Below are 19,059 nucleotides of genomic sequence, written 5' to 3'. Positions count from 1 at the left end.
GCCCAGAAACCCTGTGGGGAAGCTTTAGAAAGTCCAACACTTCACAAGCAGTACCCAAGCCAAGACTATATTTACAACCAGCAATCCCAGAGTAACACACATTGCTCAAGGCAAGCGGGGAATACTGAGAGGCTTAATGGTTGTGAGACCTGTTGCTTATGTGGTTTGAAACACAGATCTTCAGGTGATAGAAACCTAATTGTCAAAGCCAAGATAGGAGAAAAGTGAAACTATCTTTTGGTCGATTTTTGGTTGTTGATTTAGAGGGGAAAGAAAGGTAGCAAACAGACTGCCTTTCTGAAGAAGGTTATCCAGAGAGAGAGGAGTATAATTGCCCAGGAATCTTAGACAGCACTAATGGGGTTCATTGTTTCCCCACAACTTGTTTAAAGTTTGAAGATGTGAAGATGAAGAAGACTATTGAAGTTGTTGTTATTCTGAGTTGGACGTTACCATTGAAGCACTTTTCTGTTCTTGTTATTGAAGAAGTAGACAGGCAGGTGAGTATACCGTAAGGCAAGAGGTTATTACCCAGAAGAGCCTGGTAAAGACATAATTCAGGTAGTAGATGGGGTAAGTGCTGAAGTGTGGTGCTAATTTAAACACATTAAGTTGTAAGAATTAGTGTAGTCCAACTAGCGTAGGACTACACAAGACTTATATCCTTGGTATTAGGTAACCCACCTTTCAATATAGGCCTGTTCTACACAAGTTGGTAGTGTGACTGAGCAGTCAGGCTTATCCTAAGAGGGGTAATGTGAGTTGTAGAGCTGTGCAACAAAACCAGTAAATACAAGTATCCAATTAAACACTTACACACTTAAAGTTATAATAAATTATTTGTTGTATTTATACACAAAGATATTTAAAACATTCTTTAAAAAGCAGCAATTAGCTGTAACATTAGTCCCAGGGTAGGATTCAATTCAAAAAGTGAACAATAAAGCAGGTGAGTAATTAATTCATATGTTACACATGTCCCAGCACTCAAAGGTGACATCATTTGAGGTCAGTATAGCATTCATATAGTATCACTTTTGTAATATTGAGTTGTTCAAGGAAGGCAAGGTTAGGGTTAGATCAGAACAGACTGATAAGAACATTTAAATTCTCCTAGAGGGATGCAGGCAGTCTATTATCCCAGCATTTAAGTGTTCAACATTTAAAATCTGTAAGGGAACAAGCACTGCCAAAGCCAATAGGTTTAGATGGAGGCCTTTAGGGAGCCAGGACAGCCAAAGTCAATAGGCAAAGTCAAAGTTGTGATGCTCTTCTTCTTAGAAATATGTTCTTAAATAGTCAGTGTTCACAAGAGAAATCACAGCAACTCAAGAGGAATCACCTTTATAAAGCGCAAGCTGTAAGGCCAAAGCAGGTAAGTTGAGGTCAAATTAGTGTAGGGTTAAGTCGCAGTCCCAAAGATGGGAAACACCCCAAATGGCAAAATGATAAAAAATCACCAAGCCCCACAGTACCTTAAAAATGAAAAGAGTGTTCCAGCTGGTTGCCTTCACGATGCAATGCAGTAGACCTTTGCTCCTGGTCCTTGGTCGTGGTGACAAAAGGGAGGACGTCTGGCTGGCTCTGCAGCAGCATTTGAGAGAGGGACTCGGCAGCAATGGATTTCCATCAATTCAGCAGCTCTTAGTGGTTGTAGTGCCTTTTTTTTCTCAGTGCCAATGAAAAACAAAAAGCTGTGGTTACGATTTCCTCGATTCCTTGGTCCTGGACTCTGGTGAGGGACTCTGGATGTGGATTTATATAGGGTCCTCTGGAGGCCCACAAAGATCTGGTCGGATTCGGCCTTCAGAAGACAATGCACTTACAAGTGATCGAGGTATCCCAGCTATTGGGCTTCTGCAGCCTTGGAAATATGCAGCATGTTGGGGGTTATGCCAAAATAGAGTATGTGTCGAGACTAGTTGGTCCCACAAGCCTAAGGGAGGAAGTTGTTTTAATGGGTCTTCCCTGTCGATTCGAAAATGTGGTTAGCATAGCTGCAGGGCTTTTCCAGGAACTTTGCGGTCCAGAAGGGTGCTGCTGGCATCGTCACTCTTATTCTGCTTTGGATGTTGTCCTCCAGTGGTCAACTCTGTTCTTAGTCCCAGAAACCTAGCTTTTATGCAAGTTCCCATTCATTCACAGCCCATGGCTGTCAATCACACAGAGGGGTGGCTGTACTCCAGCACAGACAGCCAGCCAATTGTAACTGGTTTCACTCATGCACCTCTAGAGACAAAGGACCGGCCCTCACTTCCTGCCTTTCCAGATACACTGGAGCCTTGTTGGGCTTCAGGGCTGAAACCTGCCAAAGGCAACATACACAAAGGATTCAAAGCTGTTGCAAACAACAGAGTAAAAGCCCAGAAGAAACTAACAAGAAATGGTGAAAAAAGAAGTCAGGGGCCCTTTTGTGGAAATGTTTCTTGGACATTGAAACTTTTGGGATGTTATCCCCCTTTTCAAAATGTCTTCTGCAAACGCTTAGAAGAAGGATGAGTTCCCTTTTGTTACTTAATCACTCTAATACAACAGTTAGGTTTGCTACATACACATCAACTAGTTCATAGCATTGATGTGCATGTATCGATTAACCCCCTTTTTCTTACCAAACCTAGAAAGGGTGAGGGTGAATTGTGGAATTTGTATTCCTGCAGCGGCACCGTGACAAAATGAAAATGTAAATCAAACAGGTTACTGGCTTATAAATACTTTCACCTAAGCACCATTGGGTGTCCAATGACACATGGGACAGGTTGTCCGTCTCAGATTATTCTTGTGATTATAAACAGAAAGCTTTTTGTTTAAAATTGTGTTTAAAATTATGTTCAAAATTATGTTATTGCTACTAAATAGCTAACTATATTAGTGTATATCTGATTAACTTTTTGTTCCTTATAGATGCTTGTGAAATCTATGTTGAAACCTATGCCCCTGATGAAGAGTATATGAATCTCGAAACGCGTTGGGCCAACCGAAAAAATTAATAAAAAGGAGAAGACCATGTTCTGTAAGGAAAAGGAGTCACTGAATTACCTGATGATTTTTTTCTTATTTGAATTATGAATATTTATGTCATAAGAGACACTAATTATGTATCAAATATTCTTGATAAACTCATTTAGGCTTATTGCCTCTTAGAAAGAGTGCAGGGGACGCAGCTTTCCATAATCCTTTTGAAAACATGATGCTATCCAAAGCATAGAGGATCACCTGCCATTCTTCAGGGCACTCAAGACCTGGCTTTTGCCCCCAGCACCCTGACAATCCCTGCCCTCTTTGAATTAGTCCACCACCTTTCAGGTAGACTGGTGCTGCAACAAAAGTCCATGAAATTACAGAGTGACAGTGAGAATAACATCCAACAGACTACAGGACAGAATCCAGGCCACATCTATGAAACCAAGAAATGAGCCAGAATACACTGGTACGTATCACACTCCATGCTTATTGAAGACAGCCAAGGGCAAGGCCACCCACCCACACGCATCTGCAATCATACACTATTTTCAAGGCACATCGCACAGCAACTCTGTCATTGGAATGCAGCTATCCCCCACGACAGAACTCGGTCTAGCTGGACACATAATGAGTCTCCTGCTCTTGCATACTCTCCAGACTACCTCAAAGCACCCACCCCATGCCAGATCGATATGGGCAGCTAGTAGGGGCTTGGCCACCCCTACCCACCTTTGCATTGGCTAAAATGCACGCACACATTCTAAACTCCTCTGACCAATTTTCCCACACTGTGTATTTTGGTCCCTCGAGGGCGTTAATCTACAGCACTTTGAGACCATATGAAAAGGCACTATACAAATGACAAATGACAAATTACTTTACATTACTTTCCCTGTCACCCCTGTCTCCCTCCTTTTATATAACTTTTACCACATTAGCCCTTACCTGATATGCACTTTCAGTCCCATAACACTTTTATGCACTTACTTTCAGCACTTACTTTCATTCCAATTCTACCCTGCTTCATCACTACTTTCCCTGCCCACCTACTCCCCCTGACCCATTTTATGTCTCCTTAGCAATTCTGGAGCATACACGCTAGTGCCTTGAAAGGATTTATTTACTAACCCCAATTAAATGTCTATACATGCTTCTTACTTTTTGGGTGCAACAAGATGATTTTGGAACCTTGAAGCACTCCTGCGATTTGGAACCTGTATATAATACATCGATAAAACACAATACAAGAAACACAAAGTCTGGGATTGCTTGCGTGCACCTGAAGAAGGCATGTGACCTAGCCATTCAGGAAGGACTTGCTTCTATGGATGACATGAAGACTGATTCCCCCCTTTGTGATTGCATGCAGGTGATTTGATGAGTTATCCAAATGCCAGAGGTTATCATTCATTGAAAACCTTTAATCCATCATTCTTCAGTTTGACATTAGACAGAGGATTTTACAATCCATCCAAGTCTTGATGTGCAAGAAGCAGTCCTCAACTTCTTGATGACTTCTAGCCTTTCCAATTTCTTGGCCCAGCCAGAGAATGACAACAATTCTTTCATCTTTTTTATTGCGTGGACGCATCCGCAACAACAAGCATGTTTGTGACATCATCACTTTCATTGCCATGATGTTGTGACGCTCATGTTTTTGTTCATGTGTGCTTCCTTAAAATCATTTTTAGTGTGTCAGGTACCCATTCTTACGTTTCTCTCCTACGTGGCTGCGAGACAGCCATTGCTGTCCTTGAAGAAAGTAAGTCCAAGATTAAATTTTTTTACAGGCATGTTCCTTCTTCTTTCTGCCACATTACACTACACAGTTCCAATCAATAAAGTGCTTGTATATTTTCATATGTATTTGTGTTCTTTCAGCTTACTGGTGAGCTCCTTGTACATCAGATATACTCATCCACATGTATTTACAAAAATACCACTGTCATTAAGAGCACTTTCTATGAAGGCTAGGGAAATATTCAAAGCTGCATCCTAGGACTTTAGGTAAGAATCACATGTAGCAGGAACACCAGGATGCATGGTGAGAATAAAAGGAAACTTCTTTATTTCATGTTACAGAGTTAAGTTAGGAAGTTAGGCAGTAGTGTACAGGTTACACATCTATCATGTTTTAGCACCTATCTTGAAGTCCGTTCCAACATACTACATTGGAATCTGGGGCTACCCAGATTCCACTTTCCAATGGACTTTCAATTGTACAGTGATGCAGTCAGTTAGGATGCAACACATCTCCCCTTTTTACACAAGTGTGAAACACAACAATAACACAACTCAGGATGCTTCATGCATCCCTTCTTAACACAAGGATGCGACATAGCAGACTTTCTCAAGCCACACCTCTCGCCATAGAAACATGTAATGCCACCACTTACTAATCACGTAGCTTACACCAGCGAAACCCGAGACACAAGACGATCATCTCAACCAACAGAAATTTGCCAAACACCTTTTATCCGACACTGCCAAATCTCCAGCCTACCATGCTAGGTCACTACCATTCCCACTAGGGACAGGAGCACAACATTCTAAGCCAATAAAAAAAAGCCAATAAAAAAATCAATGAATCCTTTTACTGGATCTGCCACACTCAGTCTCAAAGATGCCCCCTTGATCAGTAACCGGTAGACATGGGAAGCTGCCTGACCTCGAGAATACAGCACAACCAAAATCAAGCTAACTCACACATTTCTTTGTATATGTTTCTTGGTTTATTTCTTGGTCTCTTGCTCTACTGTTCCAGACAACTTACAACCAACATTGCGTTTCAATATGGCCCATGACCTCTCCTAAAGAAAACACTGAAGAGACAAGAAATGTATATTAAAGCAAAAAACACCACAAAGAAGGTACACACAATACATAAAAGGACCGTAAGGGAACATCCTGTCACCCATCTCACAAAAAAAGGGTAATTCTTAAAAATCCGCCATTTGCATAAAAACCACACGAACAAGAAGTAATTTGGGAAATCAACCTCAATTACATGAAAGATGGAGAAAAACAATAGCTCATGTTATACACAAAAAATCCTTCCTTGCTAGGATCCTCCTCCATGCATCATCTCTGGCATTCGCTTTCAGTCTCTAATTATCTCACTCCAATTAACACACATGTGCATAACAAGATCTTAGCCTGTGCTTATGGACGTTTCACCAACTTCTGCACGTTGTGTCTGAAGTAAAAGCATACTTTTAATCATGCATTTACCAAACTCTGCACGCTTAGTGCCAGAAGTATGTCTGCCTAATCCTCTCATGTAAATAATTAATGTCAAAACACTCATCTTTGCATTCTTAATGCCAAAAGTAAGTATCAAGTAGTCAACTGGGGAACTACGCTTGCATTCAATATCCCATAAGCACACCTCACTCGCACTTGCACCCTCTGTATTAAAAACGCCATCTCATCTTCATATTCTCACTGGCACTTTAAGATATATGACCTTTATACCACAATCATTTTTTTTTATTAATCATCTTTATAGGAACATTGGGAAAAGCTAAAATAATTACTTCACTACTTATATTCATCTACCATTCATCAACTTCATTAATAAGATATACCTGAGCTTCAACTGCTCATATTTACTAATTTCATCTTCAGCACTCATGTGTATACACTTCACTTGCCCTTTGCATCAGTGAACTTACACACAGGTAAATTGGGAATTATTAACACTATACATTGTTAATGCTAAAATCGCCATCCGCTCTTCATCTTTTCAATGGTACTGGAAAATGCTAAACATTATAATGAACTTCATCCACCCACATTTCTTCCAAACTCATACAGTATGACAGTACAGCTTACTTCTTGCAATATCTCTAAAAAAAAAGAAAACAACAACTACATGTACACTCTCACATACACTATAGGTGAACCAGTACCCGCATCCAATCAGTTACCTCCCTTAGCAACAACATTGCCAAAAGAAACAGTGCTGATCAGACACCATTCTTAGACAAACATGTTAAATAATGTTTTCTATTTTAACATTGGACACGTTAAACTGTACTTGAAATCCTTCTTTTCTAATGTTGAACATATCTTTTATCCGACAATGCTTCTAATGTTGCTTAAATAAAGTTGCATCATCTCATCAACCCATATCACATTGCTTAGAATGTATCATGGACATCATACAGCACCTCATGTAAATTATGTGGCGTTCCTTTGAACATATTTGACACTGCAAGGAAAACTTAATTAAATTCATGTACGGTTCTCTTGCATCCATTTCATTCAAATCAAAATCAAAATCCAGTGCAGGCGCACAGCTTGCAGAGATAAGAAATCAATTCTTCATAATGACACGCTCCATTTTACTTCTTTTCACACGTATCTCATGAAATCCCGCATTGTCAACAAAACTACCCAAGTACTTTGCTACGCCCTTCATTGTAGATCCTTCATTCGAATAATGCATAAATAGTCAGATCCGTGTATTGCACTCCCTCTCCACCTGCTGTTCTCTATTTCTTCTAAGGGCATGTGGACAAACTACAACTTTTGCCTTAGTCATTACATTGAGTGTCACTAAATCATTTTACAGAGGCCACACTGTTTAACTGAGCAGCTTCACATAGCTTAACCAGCAAAGTGCCCTGACAGCACTGCCAATCCCAGCACATGACCTCCTACATTGCATTGGTTTGAATGCTCAAACGCTGTGCACATCGTGCGAACACTGACACCTGCAGGCACGCAAAAAAGAAGAAAAGCTTCCTTGAACGTTGTTGAGATCCTTTCTTCTGTTCTCCGGTATTCTGGCTCTGAGTCTACTCGGGAGGATAGCCCAGGGGCAAGGTGCTTGCCTTGGAAGCCTTGGAAGCAAGATGACACAGAGCAACACGGTTTGCCCGACAGCAGAATGTTTTCAACTCTGCACGCCACATGTAAACTTAATAACATACCAGGAAGAGTCTGATGGCACTTCCCTTCTATGCGTTGATACGTTCTGAGATCCATTACTTTGCTGTGCGTCTGAAACGTACTTTGATTCAGTACTTGCCGGTGATCAGTGACGGCACACTCCTGGCAGCATTATAAATTCCTCGCCTCACCAACACTGCCACCAACCTCAGAGATGTCATCATGCTTGGATGCAGACAGGAGATGTGCAGGGATCTCTGCCACCCATGGCCTCCTTTAACATCAACGGAATGGCAATGTCTTCCCAGGTATTACCCAGTGGCCTCTCCCACATCAACGGGTTGGCATCTGGCTGAAATGGAACCCTGGTGCGTGGACTTATGTCATTGGATCCACATTCCCTTTCAGCTACTGTTGCGAGAGCAGCAGGGTGGCTGAGGTGCATGCTGCATTAAACTGGCTGTTCTTCACCTTATATGCAGCTTTCTTTCACTGGCACCGAATGTCCTACAGCACTGCGTAGAAGACGAACCCTAGCCAGACTTTGAGATGAGCGGTCCGCGGTTGACCGAGCAAATCCCTATGGACCATTGCCCAGCTGCCATCGCAGGTTACAATCCACCTCCTGGCCTTCGGGAGGAGAGTGTGCCACTGCATACCAGAACCCGGTCCTCCCTCTCATGGATAAGGGACTGGCAGGAAGCCTTCATCGTTTTCTCCCAAAAGGAAGCACAAGCGCTTTGCAAAGGATCTTGTGACGTCGACCCTGTGTGGCAGCCATCTTGGTTTGCCCAGCAAAGGGTGTAATCAAGGCCACAATTCGTTCAGGCACTTGCATCGGCACCCCCGCAGGCATGCCACCACCATCCTGCAGTGCTTAGTGACTCTAAGTGGTCGAGGTGCTGCAAGGGACCAATTGAACTCTTCATCTTCAAAGGTACTCTTACTTGACACAAGTGTTTGAAGTCATGCATTCCAGCACAGCATAATCAGCATTACAATGCAACAAAGCAGCGCCTGCCCCCGCCCACACTCATGGCAAACCCTGACAAGCCCCCAGCATCATGAGACCTTTGGATTGATGCCTTTAAGGTACATCTAAGAGCGGTAGGGAGCGCAAAGTACTCCAATGATGAGAAGGAAGCAGCATTGCTGAACTGTTTGGGGACTGAGAGGATGAGAGAATTTCAACATCTTCCGGAGGAGGATATACGTGTTCCAGGTGCAGGGGAAGATGGTGGTGAGCATGTATGAAACTGTACTTAAGAAATTGGAAGACCATTTTGGCAAGATGCCCAACATGGTATTAGAGAGATACCACATCTTCTCCAGGTCACAAGGTGTTGGTGAGTCAATGGATGTCTACTTCACTGCACTGTGCACACTCATACCAAACTGCAAGTTTACTGGCATACTGGAGGAATACATATTGGAGGAATACATAATGGACCAAATCATGATAGAGACCAGTATTTCCAAGGTGAGAGAAAGACTATGAAATGACACAAACCATTGACAAGTATTGTCAAAAGGAGTTTGTCGATTTGAAGAGCAATGTGGATCATGCTCCATCCCTTGGTTCATTCAACCTGAAGAATAAGTCTGTACTTACTGTGGACACTAGTTATGTTTGTTTGGGTGCCGTGCTGGAGTAGAGGCAGGATGGCAAATTTCGGCCCATTGCATTAGCTTCTACGGTGTTGAGGGATGCAGGAAGTGCTACACAATCATTCAGAAAGAAATGTTAGCAGTGGTTTGGGCATCTTAGCATTTTAGGACGTTCTTCTGGGTCATTCCTTATGTGGTTCAGACAGATCACCAGCCTCACACATTTTTGGAAGCTACTGCACTGGAGCCGGCCATGGCTGAGAAGATTGTGAATTTTCTAGGTAAGGTCTTTGACAGGGAAAAGGTTCCAGCTGGTATTGTCATAGATAATGGGGTGCAGTTTGTGTCGAGTTGCATGCAAGGTTTTCTGAGGAATTTGGGCATAAGGCACCACAGGACTGCTTTGTACAAAACTTCAACAAATTGGTTGTTGAAGAGTATGAACCAATTTGTTAAGGGTCCCATTCAATTGGCTGTTGGTTGCCGCCGGTATTTTACCGTGTCCGCCTCGGTGGATGGCGGAATTACTGCCCTACTCCAAAGTGAGCGGGGGCGGTAATTCCCCATTTACCAAGGCACTTCCCCATTCCCATTTTTGCCCCCATAGGGCTCAATGGGAACGGGGAAGGAGCTAATTACGGTACCGCAAATTGCGGTACCGTAATTAGCACCAAGGTCCCTTCACGGGCCCGTTCCTTAGTGGCTGCTAAAACCAGCCGTTGAGGTTGAGTCTGGGAAAGGGACCTCGTAGTAAGGCGGTAAGGGTTTACCGGTACCGGTGCCCTTAACGGTACCGGTAAACCCTTACCGTGTTCCGTGTAATGAGGCCCAATGAGCTTTGGGATGACAGGAAGTGAGGTGTTTTTCGCTCTGTTTTTATTTTTAAGTAGTTCTTCCCTTTCTTCTTTTCCCTCCTTTGTCCTTTTCTTCCTTTCCCTTGTCCTTTCTTTTGTTTCCATCCATGGGGGGGAAAAGTGTTGTAATGGAACCCTCGTGCATGTCCAGGGTTCCACATTCCGTTTCAGTTATGGTTGAGAAACCGTCTGGGTGGCCGAGGTTCGTGCTGCGTTAAACTGGCTGCTTGTCACCTTATTACTGTGTATGTAGCTTTCTTTCACACTTCCAGCATGTTTAGGGCTCCGGATCGCATCCGCATAGGACTTAATTCTCATAAACAGGCTAAGTGGAATTGCAGACTGGGCATGAGCCTTGCATCCCCTCTCACCAGCATCAGCACTTCTCCTGAGGGCTTGGACAGCTCTTGCACCTCTGCACACAGTCTCTAGTTAGCAGGATGGTCCATTCCGCTGCACCCATTATTACTGTAAGGTACTTCCAGCACATGGATCTTCAGCTCTCCTCGTCCTCTCAGCACTTGACAGCTCTTGCACCGCAAAATGTATCTTTCCTCATCCTGAAACTTCAGCCAGCACTTGGGGATCATAAAACTCGTTGCCAGTGAAATATTCACATATGCATCTTGGGACTTCAGGTAAGAATCACACAGAGAAGGAACACCAGGATACAAGGTGAGTATAAAAGACTCTTTATTTCATGTTACTTAGTTAAGTTAGGAAGTTAGGCAGTAAGTGTACAAGTTACACATCTATCATCTTCAAGTTCCCATCCCGAAGTCCAGTCCAATGGACTACACTTGAATCTGGGCTTCCCAGATTCCACATTCCAATGCACCTTCAATTCTACACAGATGTGGTGAGTTAGGATGCTACACATCTTCCTTCTTTACACAATTGTGAAACACAACAATAACACAACTCTGGATGCTACACACATCCCTACTTAACACCAATATGAAACACACTCAACATTTCTAGACTAGCATTTTATATGTATATGTTGTTTGCTTGTTATCACTTGAGATAACTAAGCTAATGTATCTTGTTTCCATTAGGACCCCACTAGTGTTAAGTAATGTTTTCTTTCAAGGTAATGCTTATTGGCTTCTTACATTTCCAAAAAGGTAAGGAAATGTATTTAGGTTAATGCGATGTGGTAGCCATTGCTTAAAGGAGAGAATGCACACAGCACAGATCTGCATTACTTTTATGAAGCAATATTTAGGACACTGGATCCTGAGATTATCCAGCACATGGATGTATGCAACAGTTTGAATGTAAACTACACAAGTAGACGTATCTATTTATGTACCTTTGCATTTTGTAAATAGATGGACAGTTTTATCCTGTATCAGAGATGACTTCTTTTAAAAGCTACCGGTAAAGTACAGCATTTCCCCCGGCGGTTAGACAGGAGAGTGTAACAGTTGATGAAACTCCTATTGACAATACATGTTCTGTTCTGTTTTTCTCTTCCTTTTTTGTTGTATCATTACAGATGTGGTCTGCAGTCTGAAATGCATTAGACATTTTTTCCTACTTTCCTCTCATTATTAAAAACTATATTACATGTTTACTTATTGTGGTTCACAAATTCTGTTCCTGAAATATAACGGATAGCAGGCTATGGGCCTCATTATAAGGCTGGCGCTGACGGAATGAAGGAGGCCGGCACGGGACCGGCCCCCTTCATTCCGTCAGGGCTGATTACAAGCTTCCCATCGCGGGACCCGGATCGCACGCCTTGTAAAATCAGGTGTGCTTTCCGGGTCCCATGAGGAGAAGAAGGAGGTAACATCGGGACACCTGTTATATGACCGTTGTTACCGCCTTCTGAGCCATTCAAGCATCTAATGAAAAAGACAACTCCATTGCCCATGCGATTCCATGACTGATGCTGGCTCAAGAGTGCTTTTTGGCTGCTGATAAGTGTTCTCCGAGACCCCCAACCGGCCCATAGAGTCAGGGTTTGCTCAGAAGCACTTTAAGACAAGATAGCTGCACCCGTGAGATGAATGGGGGTGCATATTTATTACTTCAACACCAATCAATAAGGACAACTCAAATGGTTTGGCAAAGGGAGTCCGTTCAATGACAAATGACAAATACAAAAACGGGGAGTAATGAATATCAGCATGGTGCAATCTTCCTTCTCGCTTCAACTCCAACAAACTTCATAAAAATTGTAACATTTATACTAAAAACTCGTCATCATTGACCTGTAACACTTAAAAGTTAACATGCAATTCTATTGGTTAGGAAAAGGTAACTTTAATATAGGTACTATATCTGTATATGGTAACCGAGTGAGGGGATTGGGTAAACACTGTCAGGTGGGCATCTAAGCCCTACCTTTAAAATGACTACTGCAGACGTCACTAAAAGTACAACATCCTATTGGTTCCACTAACTCCAGGACCCTAGAATATTTGGTCCATTGTGATGGGGTTGGCACCAACCCCATGCATACTTTTTCCACTTTGCTTAGTAGCATGCAGATTGGTCTGCCAGGTGCAAGGTGCCCCTTAGTTATCTGACCTTCCTCCAGTCAATGCTACAATCAATCATTACTTTAGTAGCCATGTGTCAATTATTTCACTGTGGTTGGCCTCGAGACTGTATCTTCTGTCTGGAAAAGTTCTGATATCTTCACCTGGCCTTGTGCCATGCGTAGGTGTGAGCTCTCGTTTTCATACAGCTTGGCTGGTCACGTGGTTCAGACACCGTGAATTTGCTTCTTCTTCCATCAATTTGTGCATTTGATTCTTGTTTCACCCACCACCTGCCTTCAGTTTCTTATCTCGACCTTTCAGAGGCAGGATATACTGTTCTTAGTTTCAAATAGATGTAGCTACTGTTCGTCTCTTCTATTGGTAAGACCTTGGCTTTTTTGGCATGAGTTGCCTCTGCTGAGTTTCGTTTCAGGCATCTCTTCTCATTTTTGCTAAATATGAAAGTTTTCTCGTGTGGCCTTTAGTAACCTGGGTTGATTCTGCTTCTTGTGCAAAGTAGAAATATACTTATATTAAGGTGCTTCATTTGAGGTAGATTATGTATAGTGGCGCTTGCCGCACTATTCTTCTACTAAGCATAGCAAGCTGCACAGTTATCTTAGCTTTCTTGTGGTCCCAGGCATATTTATAGGTGTAAACTGGTTGAATATCTTCATCTTGCTTACAGCTTAAGCTTCTTATATTTTGACATTGTTCTCTCACTTTAAGTTCACAATATCCTTGTTCATGGTGTTTTGTCTCTTTGCGTCATTCTCTGGTCATCATTTCATCTATCTGTGAGTCTGTTCCGGGCCCTCGTGACGTCACCATTCGTCTTCTATTAATGCTTTTTTGGTTTCTTCATGGACTGTACACAGACGATCTTCATTTCGGTTCATTTGTTGGTATGGTTTTCTCAATGGATATCTTACTGTCCATGGTTTTCTTGGTACTGGTATGTCCATAGGTGCTTTTCTTCTAATAGGCACTGGGCTGAGCCCTACCACGGCTCTCTGCTGGTTTATTTGCTCATCATACATCACATATCTTGGTGTGAACGGTCCTGGTACTTCAAAATGGATGTTTGGAGTGCAGGCTTTATTTGGGACCTCCTCTACACGTTCATCTTTGAATCCATTTTACTTGGTTCTTCTGTATTCACCTTTACTTTGTTGCTTGGGTCCATTCTTTCTTCATCTTCTGGGTATATACATGATAATCTGAAGAAATGTCTCTTTGGGGTCCATATTTTTATTACTCCTTTTAAACTTCCTGCTGTTCACATGCGTTCATCCTTGTTCCATGTCATCAGTTGACATTGTCCATTTGGGCTGCAGTAGACCCATCTTCCCACATAGTTTCTGTGTTTTCTGGGATAGAGGAACGTTGTTCCTTCTAGTGTGTGAATGCTGGGCTTCACAAAATCTCTTATCTCCTCATCAGTCAGGTCTTTGGGCTCCGATCCTGGCTTGACATCAATCATGATCTTCATCCCTATGGCTTTCTCTGCAGTTTTCTGGCACTGGGACATTATTATTTTAATAACACAGAATCCTAGCAATATTATCACTAGCAGGGCTCCCAGGAACTTGAATGCATCTGCCATCCACTGTGGAACCCATGAGAATAGTGATCCAAACCAACTGTCATCATCAACTTTGTCCGTTTCATCAATCATTTGGTTCTGCAGTTTTGTCAGCATACCTATGGCTTTTGTTAGAGTTCCATTTTCTGCATTGTGAGATGGTTTAAATGTGCAACATGATTCTCCGATGTTTGCACACACACCTCCATCCATAGCTGTGATCATGTCAAGGACATATCTTTTCCTGAGAGTCATCAGTCGGATGGCTCTTAACTCTTCCTTGATTGCATTGAATCCTTTTATTGTCGTGTTGATGGTCTGCAGCAACGCCCATCTAGTTATCTGCAACCATTTAGTATTGGCTCCAACTTGGAATCTTGGCATGAAGATCGTTGTGAACACTGATGAGGTGAGGCTAAACAGTCTGTGTTCATATGTAATTGCATGAAAAGCTTCTTCAGATTTGGCAGAAAAGTAATTTTCCCTCTTCATTCGAGTCATCAGTTCTAAAGATCTCTTCTTCCGCAGGTGAGCATCTGCTTTAGGGAAACTGTCAATATTCACGTCGCTTTTTGGAATCACCAACGCTGGAACATGGACATTCACTATTGTGCATATACCTTCCCAGTTTCTCGGCAGTCTGATGTATGCTTTGGATCCACATGCCCAATAGTGTTCCATAATTCCATAATCACTGCAGTTTCGTGCTCCATGCCTGGGGTGTCAAAGATTTTTCCACAATTCGGATTTTATCCCATCTTTCTTGTGCCATTATTTCTGAAGCACAATCTTGAACTTTCCAGTGGTACTATCTGCAAGGGTCCTCCTCGTCCTCGACCCATGTTAGTAGTTTTGCAAGCATAACCTTTGCTCATTTTGAATTGCTTCTTTGCAGGCTCTGAGGACCATCTATGCCCTGCAAATAACTACTCGTTTTCCCCATCCATCTGCTGAAAGCACTGTTCCCCAAATCTGCATTTGGCCTCTGTTCTTCCAACTTTGAGCCTCTTCTGGAGATTTTTTTTGGACATTTAGCTTCTGATTCACTTCCCATCTAATTTCAGCTCCGTTTATTCCAGGTTTCTCGTACCTGATCAGGTGATTGATAGTTTGAGCTCTATTTCTTTTCTTTATGTCTTGAGCATAATCATCTTCATCGGGATAAGCTTTTTCAGTTGCCCATTTTAGTGAGGCATCACCGCTCATGAACTGGCCTCTAGTTTTGCATATGGCTACATGTGAAAGACAATGTGCTGTCTGGACATCAATTTCTACAGCTACGAAGATCTTGGACTTCCCCATGCTGTACGGTAGTAGTGCACAAACAAAGCATTCCCCTTCTGAACTTTGTCTTCCAACTTCTTTCATGTGCGGGTACCAAATGGTGTTTCCCAAATGTGCTGTGCTGTCCAAGTAATCGTTTAATTCACTGTCATCTCCATGCATGCTTCTCTTGATTCTTAAGGTTTTCATGTAAATTGTACTGCATCCCTGAATGCGTCTATATGGCTTCTTCTTGCTGGAGGATTCTCAGGTATCCCGGGCCCTGGTGTACGCCTTCTCATCGGTGCCAATTGAGTAGACCAATGTCTGGCAGCTCTTTCCTTATCTTCATATACCTTTTTCTTTCTGGTTAGAAATGCCCATATCCACGCATTGGTCCTGTATATGGTTGTACTGTGGAGCTTGTACTTGTCACTTTCACTGGAACATATATGCTCAGCAATGTTGTCTCTGCTGGTTCATTCCTCAGCTCCTCTAGTCTCTTCAGTGGTTCATCTTCTTCCATTTGTCTCTTCACTTCGCTTGTAGTGGGATTTCTCGTAGTAGGCAGTCTTTTCTTCTCCCATGCTTTGGATTGTGATTTTGCAGTCATTGACGCTAGGCCTGGTTTATGTGCATTCAGGGTTTGCATGCGTATGATTGTTAGTAACCTTGTCACATTCACACTTTGCCGACCATGTCTCCGGTTCATTAATTCCACCACCAGATCTTCTGGGGACTGGAATGACTATGTAAGGTCTGGGTACTTTCGCAGCTTTCATGCGTGCATCATTAGGTGGGTGCACTGGAATAGGAATGCTCTGTGCACCAATAAAAAATACAGTTTTAATCGTTAATGATAGTAAGACAATGATGAATATAATGCAAAGATACATTATGCCTCTATAGGTCAGGCAGCAGCATTTACTTCCTGAGAAATATGGATTTCTTTCCTCCTGCGGGAGGACCAGAGTACTGCTCTGGATCACCATCTCGATCATTTGTTGAAATGTTCACTTTTAATATAACCTTTTAACCAATATTATTTTCCGGATTATGTGTGTAAGTTGTAGGTACTACACAATTTTCCCTCTTTGTTTTAATAATGAATTGCCTATCATCTCGAGATACAGTTCTCTTACTGGGCTATGGGAATTGTCAAAATCAAGCAATAATTCAGCAAGTCTCTTTATTGTGCATGTTCAAAATATATCAACTCCCAGTCCAAGCCTTTAATCTGCTTCATTCCAGAAGACATGCTGTGTCCTTGGCAGTATAACAAACATTAAAAAGAAGAAAAAGTCTTTGGCCTTGTCCTCTTGATCTGTCCCTCGGTGGAAAGTTTAAAATATTCTCAAATAGTTCTGCTGGTGGTTGGAGAGTTCCACTTGCATCACTATTCCACGCAAGAGCATGCCCATCTGAGTAGAATTAGCTGGGTCTCTGATGAATGTGAGGATGTCAACATCTACAGGTCTCCCCGCTAGCTCTGGAAAATCTGTGATTAACTGGAAGAAGACTTTGCTGGCCAACCTACTGTCTTCTGGTGACAGGGACTTTTGCCCCGTCTTGCTCACGTTCAGGACTGTATGCTTTCACTTCACTATGAACAATGTCTGCACGGTCCGTTTGCGTGGAGTGCAACTAAGATCACAATGTTATTTAGGAGTATGCTCAGACATTCTGTATTTGCTGGATCTCGAAGAAACGTGAGTACATCTGTCATTCTCCCGACAAGATTTGGACAGTCTTCGATTAGGCGAAAGAACAATACGTTGACAAGTTCATTTACTTACCTCTTTGCTTGGTACATTTGTTTTTTTCTCGCTGTACTCCGGAAGTAGGAGGAACTGCTCAGTAATCACAGTAAGCAATTGCTTCATAATTTTTTCATTTTCAGGATCTTGAAGAAAGTCATTGACACTGGTGAGCCTCCCCAACAGTGACGGGTATGATCTTAGCACTAGATCAAAGTATGCCACCACATCTTTGGTGATGTTGATACTATGGGACACCATAAGTGATTCCAAACAAGGTCTCTCTGTGGAAGGAATCTGGATACTGTATTTTCTTCCAATTTATGTGTCCTCTATCAAAATTTGGCATGTCATTTTCTAGTCAAGGCCTCAGAGTGTCTCAGTCCAAAATTCAAAGTTAACAGACTATGTTGTGGTTTATAAATGCAGTTTTCTTCTTGACCCGGCAACTAGGAGTGTCAGTTTTTACATGTCCTTATCATCATTTTGTTCAGAGAAATGTCCAAAGTGAAACCACAACTGTCTCACAAAAATTCTTTTGTCCTTATTTTGCTGTTTGCTCATGCGTCCTTATTCCTCGTCATGGATCTCATCTGCACGTGCTGTGGTTCTTCCCCATTGTCTGTAGTCTCTTGGCACTGGGTGCATGCAGGGGGCCTCCTCTGATGTAGGGTTTGATGTCACCCAGAAAAATCCAAGCTCTTCTGCCTTGTAGTTTCACTGTGGAAGGAGTGCAGTCTTCCACTGTAAACGGACCGTTAAACGTTGGTTCGTCCCACCTTTTTCTCATATGGTTCTTTACCAGGACGGTATCTCCAGAGAAAATGGATGGTACACAAAGTCCTTGAGCTGTCCCTGTAGTAGTATCTCCTTCTGTGTTCTGTGCTGCCCTGCAGCCTTTTCATCGTCGCTGCAGCTCGTCTGAAATTACAGTAAGGCAAGATGTCATGCAGTTCAAGTAATTTTGCATTTCAGACCCTAGGATTTCTCCTGTTGACTGGGCATCACATCTAGCTCTATCTCGGGGTGTCAGGGGAGTATGCATTCTTCTTCCTGTGGCTATGTCGTGCGACATAAGGGTTGGTTCCTGAGTGCATATGGGGTTGGTTCCTGAATGCATACATTTCCAAAGGAAGGCAGTGCAACCATCCCTTCCTTAGAGTAAGCTTCAACTTGGCTATCCTCTCCTTTAATAGGCCGTTTAGCTTCTCACATATCCTGTTACCTTGTGGGTAATACGCCGACGTGAACTTGTGCTTTATACCAAGCAGCATGCTACTCTGTTTGAAAACCTTGTTTACAAAGTGTGTCCCATTATCTGATCTCATGACTTCACATACCCCCCTCCTGGGAAATACCTCCCTCACTCAAAATATGGCCGCACAGGTAGAGTCTGGGTGTATACATGGACCTGCCTCTATCCATCTAGAGATTGGACACACCACAATAATTAGGTATCTGTACCCGTTATATACTTGAATCATGTCGACATAATCAACATGCAAGTGCTGAAAAGGCCCATTTGGCCTTGGGATGACTCCTCTCATTACCTTTAATGTGTGCCCAGCTGTGAATTGTTGGCAGATTATACAGTTCACTATAAAAAAAATGCAACATGCTCGGTTAAGTTTGGTATGAAC

This window comes from Ambystoma mexicanum, chromosome 6q (assembly GCF_040938575.1).
Source record: "Ambystoma mexicanum isolate Mex_15411 chromosome 6q, UKY_AmexF1_1, whole genome shotgun sequence".
Lineage (NCBI taxonomy): Eukaryota > Metazoa > Chordata > Amphibia > Caudata > Ambystomatidae > Ambystoma > Ambystoma mexicanum.
Note: the sequence above shows the minus strand (reverse complement) of the source record.